The sequence below is a fragment of the Panthera tigris genome, chromosome A1 (assembly GCF_018350195.1).
Source record: "Panthera tigris isolate Pti1 chromosome A1, P.tigris_Pti1_mat1.1, whole genome shotgun sequence".
NCBI classification, from domain to species: Eukaryota; Metazoa; Chordata; class Mammalia; order Carnivora; family Felidae; genus Panthera; species Panthera tigris.
The window spans coordinates 213,465,382-213,472,042 of NC_056660.1; positions in this window are offsets into that span (position 1 = coordinate 213,465,382).

Genomic DNA, 6,661 nt, shown 5'->3' on the forward strand with positions numbered 1-6,661 from the left:
TGGAAGATTATGTCCCTCCAGAACTGAAGTATATTTTATGTGTGGGTTATTTCAGGGTCCTGGTTAATTTTCTCCCTGATTGTATATTTCCACACAGTTTAAAAATTACTTAGATTCTATCTCTAAGCCTAACTATATTATTTCAAATTTAGACATATCTTAGTTACATTTAAGGGAAATTTTTAGACCTGAAAGGGGTAAATTCTCCTTATACTTCCTGGCACTAGACACTAAACCTTCTGGGGTTTGCTCTGGCCTTGAGGCCAAACATTACCCACATGGTAGTCTCAGTAGGCAGAGTTGCTCAATAACCTTTTGGTTCAGTGCATCTGACGTTTATCCCTTTCTATCAATTTTATCATAACTTGATTATTTTAGTTGTTAGAATGTGAGGCACACAAGCTATGACTCTTGGCAGTTACTATTCTGCTCTGTTCGGTTATCCACTTCTAGCATCCACTTAGGCTAATCAGTGGGAAAATACATGAACAAAATTCCACATTGGTCAGATCTGGCTCTCATAAGTAAAGCAATAGCTATGTGTGAGTTTATGAGTACGTATTCCTAATCACTGAGAATCTCGGACAAGTTTCTTTGACAAACGTAATCTTTCCTTTTGTCATATATTTGCTTCTTGAATCTTCAGTGCCTTACTAATTCCCTTATTTTTGAGTGCACAGTGTTTAATCCCTGATGGCTCCACCTCTGCTAAATCCCACAATCTCATAGAATGTTTACCAGAAACACAGCATTCCTTTTCAGATAGAGAAATCAGAATTCAGAGAATTGACTTGACTTTAATGATTTGCTATAGCGGTATTTCAGGCATTTGGCCCATGATTCACTTTTTTTTTTTTTTTTTTTTATGATTCACCATTTAAACCTTGTCTGATATGTAGGAGACACTCAATAAATATTTCTTAAATGAATGATTGAACAGTGAATTAATCTTTAATGATGCTAACCAACCTCATACCTTATCATGCACCTTCATTTGCTGGTTAAACATTTCAGGGTTTTTCGTTTTTTGTTTTTTTATTTTTTGTTTGTTTGTTTTTTTACTGTGATACAGTCTTAAATTCAAACTCCTTATCTTGTCAGTCAAATTTTAAAATAATTTACATCATACATATTTTACATCTTACTTTGCATTGTGTCCTAGTAAGAGAGAAAATTAAAAAAAAATCATTAATGCTTATACTAAGTCATATATTTACTATATGTGAATAACATACATGTCGTACCTTCTCTTTTTTTGTAATGATGGCTTAGGTATTTGAACATCATATATTAAGTATTTGAATATTGTCTCTTTTCTCAGACTACAACATTTAATGTTGAGAGCCAAGTGGATGAGATTTTCTTTCTCACTGATTTTCCTATTCATTCATTTTTAGTCATATTAACCATAAAATCATTATGATAATATAGTGAATATATCTATGGATTGATTTCTTTTTTCTTTGTTGAAAACTGCTGGCTGAAAAACTTTTAGAATTATTTTCCCTGTATTTTTTCCCTATAATTTATAGTTGTTTAAATGGAAAGAAAAAGTGAAATGAATACAACTTTAAATAAAATATCACCATATAAGATGAATACACAATGTGACATGTTATGACGAAATTGATTAGTAAAGAAAAGCCAAATCTAGGAAATCTAGGAAGCAGGACATATATATGAAATTATAGTACATATTAAATGCAAACAATTCCCACCTATTTTTGTTAGAGCATTTAAAAAAGATAAAGATAATTATATTTTGAAAATGATGAAAACAATAGGAATTTGTGATATACAAAATATTTTTCCCCTAGATTTTATATATACTTAGTATGAGCAATTGTTGAAACAATTAATGAGAAGAGTGGGAAAATAGATCTACACTTGATATTAATAAGACCTTTGCCTTAACTTCTCTAGCTATATATTCTGATGCTTCTCAGTGTTGAAACATGTTTAAATATCTTCTCTTCACAGATAAAATAAAACACTAAACCAAATCAAACGAAAACACCTGTCTCAATCAAATTCTCACCTAGCTTCCAGCTTTTCCAATTTTTTAATTTATTTTTTTAATCTAATTTGTTGTCAAATTGGCTAACATTCAGTGTGTACAGTGTGCTCTTGGTTTTGGGGGTAGGTTCCCATAATTCATTGCTTATATACAACACCCAGTGCTCATTCCAATGAGTGCCCTCCTCAATGCCCATCACTCAATTCTCCCTCTCCCCCACATCCCCATCTACTCTCAGTTTGTTCTCTGTATTTAAGAGTCTCTTATGGTTTGCCTCCCTCCCTCTCTGTAACTATTTTTTCCCTTCTCTTCCCCTATGGTCTTCTGTTAAGTTTCTCAAGTTCCACATGTGAGCGAAAGAAAACATGTGATATCTGTCTTTCTCTGACCGACTTATTTAACTTAGCATAATGCCCTCCAGTTCTATCGACATTGCTGCAAATGGTATGATTTCATTCTTTCTCATTGCCAAGTAGTATTCCATTGTATATATAAACCACATCTTTATCCATTCATCAGTTGATGGACATTTAGGCTCTTTCCATGATTTGGCTATTGTTGAAAGTGCTGCTATAAACATTGGGGCACATGTGCCCCTATGAATCAACCCTTCTGTATCCTTTGGATAAATTCCTAGTAGTGCTATTGCTGGGTCACAGGGTAGTTTTATTTTTAATTTTTTGAGGAACCACCACACTGTTTTCCAGAGCAGCTACACCAGTTTGCATTCCCACCAACACTGCAAAAGGGATCCTGTTTCTCCACATCTGTGCCAGCATCTGTTGTTTCCTGAGTTGTTAATTTTAGCCACTCTGACCAGCGTAAGGTGGTATCTCAGTGTGGTTTTGATTTGCATTTCCCTGATGATGAGTGACGTTGAGCATCTTTTCATGTGTCTATTGGCCATCTGGATGTCTTCTTTGGAAAAGTATCTATTCATGTCTTCTGCCCATTTCTTCACTGGATTACTTATTTTTTAGGTGTTGGGCTTGGTAAGTTCTTTTTTTTTTATGTTTATTTATTTTTGATAGAGAGACAGAGCATAAGTGGGGGAGGGGCAGAGAGAGAAGGAGACACAGAATCCGAAGCAGGCTCCAGGCGCCAAGCTGTCAGCGCAGAACCTGACGTGGGGCTTGAACTCACAAACTGCGAGGTCATGACCTGAGCAAAGTTGGATTCTTAACTGACCGAGCCACCCAGGTGCCCTGGTTAGTTCTTTGTAGATTTTGGATACTAACCCTTTATCCAATGTGTCATTTGCAAATATCTTTTCCCATTCTGTTGGTTGCCCTTTAGTTTTGTTGACTGTTTCCTTTGCAGTGCAGAAGCTTTTTATCTTGATGAGGTCCCAATAGTTCATTTTTGCTTTTAATTCCCTTGCCTTTGGAGACACATCGAGCAAGAAGTTGCTGTGGCTGAGGTCAAAGAGGTTGTTGCCTGTTTTCTCCTCTAGAGTTTTGATGGTTTCCTGTCTCACATTTAGGTCTTTCATCCATTTTGGCTTTATTTTTGTGTATGGTGTAAGAAAGTGGTCTAGTTTCATTCTTCTGCATGTTGCTGTCCAATTCTCCCAGCACCATTTGCTAAAGAGACTTTTTTCCATTGGATACTCTTTCCTGCTTTGTCAAAGATTAGTTGGCCATACATTTGTGGGTCCAATTCTGGGTTCTGTATTCTATTCCATTAGTCTCTATGTCTGTTTTTGTGCCAATATCATACTGTCTTGATGATTACAGCTTTGTAGTAGAGGCTAAAGTCTGGGATTGTGATGCCTCTTGCTTTGGTTCAACATTACTTTGGCTATTCAGGGTCTAGAATGCGGTAATTGCAGGGGACTTTAATACTCCACTTACAACAATGGACAGATCATCTAGGCAGAAAATTATTAAAGAAACAATGGCCCTGAATGATACACTGGACCAGATGGACTTGACAGATATATTCAGAACTTTTCATCTAAAAGCAGCAGAATACACATTCTTCTCAAGTGTACTTGGAACATTCTCCATTTAGATCATATACTGGGTCACAAAACAGCCCTCAATAAATATAAAAGAAGTGAGATCATACCATGCACATTTTCAGATCACAATGCTATGAAACTTGAAATCATCCATAGGAAAAAGTTTAGAAAACCTCCAAATGTATGGAAGTTAAAGAACATCCTACTAAAGAATGAATGGGTCAACCAGGCAGTTAAAGAAGAAATTTAAAAATATATGGAAACAAATGAAAATGAAAACACGACAGTCCAAACCCTTTGGGATGCAACAAAGGCAATCCTAAGAGGAAAATACATTGCAATCCAGGTCTATCTCAAGAAAAAATAAAAATCCTAAATATAATATCTAACAGTACACCTAAAGGAACTAGAAGCAGAGCAGCAAAGAAACTACAAGGCCAGCAGAAGAAGAGAAATAAAATAAAGATTAGAGCATAAATAAGCAATATAGAATCCAAAAAAATAGTAGAACAGATCAATGAAACTACTAGCTGGTTTTTTGAAAAAAATAAACAAAATTGATAGACCGCCTAGCCAGACTTCTCAAAAAGAAAAGAGAGGAGCCAAATAGATAAAATCAGGAATGAAATTGGACTTATCACAAACAACCCATCAGAAATACAAACAATTATCAGAGAATACTATGGAAAATTATATACCAATGAACTGGACAACCTGGAAGAAACAGACAAATTCCTAGACCTCACATGTTACCAAAACTAAAATGAGAAGAAATAGAAAATTTGAACAGACCTGTAACTAGTGAAGAAATTCAATCAGTTATCAAAAATCTCCCAACAAATAAGAGTCCTGGGCCAGATAGATTCCCAGGGGAATTCTACCAGACATTTAAAACAATTAATACCTATGCTTGTCAAGCTGTTTCAAAAAATAGAAATGGAAGGAAAGTTTCCAGACTCATTCTATGAAGCCAGCACTACCTTGATTCCTAAACCAGACAGAGACCCCACAAAAAAGGAGAATTACGGGCCAATATCCCTGATGAACATAAATGCAAAAATTCTCAGCAAGATACTAGCAAATCGAATTCAATAGCATATAAAAAGAATTACTCACCTTGATCAAGTGGGATTCATTCCTGGGCCACAGGTCTGATTCAATATTCACAAATCAATAAATGTGATACATCCCATCAATAGAAGAAAGGATAAGAACCACATGATCCTGTCAACAGATGCAGAAAAAGCATTTGACAAAATACATCATCATTTCTTAATAAAAACCTTCAAGAAAGTCAGGATAGAAGGAACATACCTAAACATTGTAAAAGCCAGGTATGAAAAACCCACAGCTAATATCATCCTCAATGGGGAAAAACTGTGAGCTTTCCCCCTGAGATCAGGAACACGACAGGGATGTCCACTCTCACCGCTGTTGTTTAACATAGTGTTGGAAGTCCTAGCCTCAGTAATCAGACAACAAAATGAAATAAAAGGCATCAAAATTGACAAAGAAGAAGTCAGACTTTCACTTTTCGCACATGACATGATACTCTACTTGGAAAGCCTGAAAGACTCCATCAGAAAACCGCTAGAACTGATATATGAATTCAGCAAATTCACAGGATACAAAATCAATGTACAGAAATCAGTTGCACTTTTATACCCAATAATGAAGCAACAGAAAGCGAAATCAAGAAATCGATCCCTTTTACAATTGCACCAAGAACTATAAAATATCTAGGAATAAATCTAACCAAAGATGTAAAAGATCTGTATGCTGAAAACTATAGAAAACTTATGAAGGAAATTGAAGAAGACACAAAGAAATGGAAAAACATTCCGTGATCATGGATTGGAAAAATAAATATTATTAAAACTACCCAAAGCAGTCGACACGTTCAGTGCAATTCCAATCAAAGTTGCACCAGCATTCTTCTCAAAGCTAAAACAAAAAATCCTAAAATTTGTATGGAACCACCTTTTCCAAATTTATACTCCGATCCAAACTTCTCACAAGTCTTGTCTACCTAAGTGGCAACATTTCATCACTTTCCATTCACTCCTCAGTCTACTCTAGTCTGGCCCTTTCTTTCTTTATTTCAGCAAACTGTTTTTCTCTGAGCCCATGAGTGAAATCCTCATCTCTAGATCGATTTTGATATACTTTGCTTCTCAGTAGCAACTGACATCCTGGCCAGTCTCCCTGAAATACTCACTTCCATTGACTTCAACTTCGTGGGTCTTTCTTTTACCTTTCAGGCTATACCTTTCCTTTACAGGCTCCCCGCCCCCCCCCCCCACCCCATTTGGCCATTTAATATTGAAATTCCTTAAGAATCAGTCATTTACTGCCTTCTGGTTTTTGTGTATTCTCCCTAGGGTTTCTTATTCATATCTAGTTTAGTTTAATATTGAAATTCCTTAAGAATCAATCATTTACTCCCCTCTGTTTTTTTGTGTATTCTCCCTAGGATATCTTCTTGATACCTAGTTTAGTTTACCATCTGTATCATAAAAACTCCGAAATTAATATTTTGATCTTAGACTTCTCTTAGCTCCAATTTTGCATGTATCGTACCTACTTAAAAATCTCTTTTTAGATGTTTCCAAGGGGCCTTAAACTCAGTATGCCTAAAGATGCATTCATTGCCTTTGTCCCAAACTCAGCCCTCCTCCTGT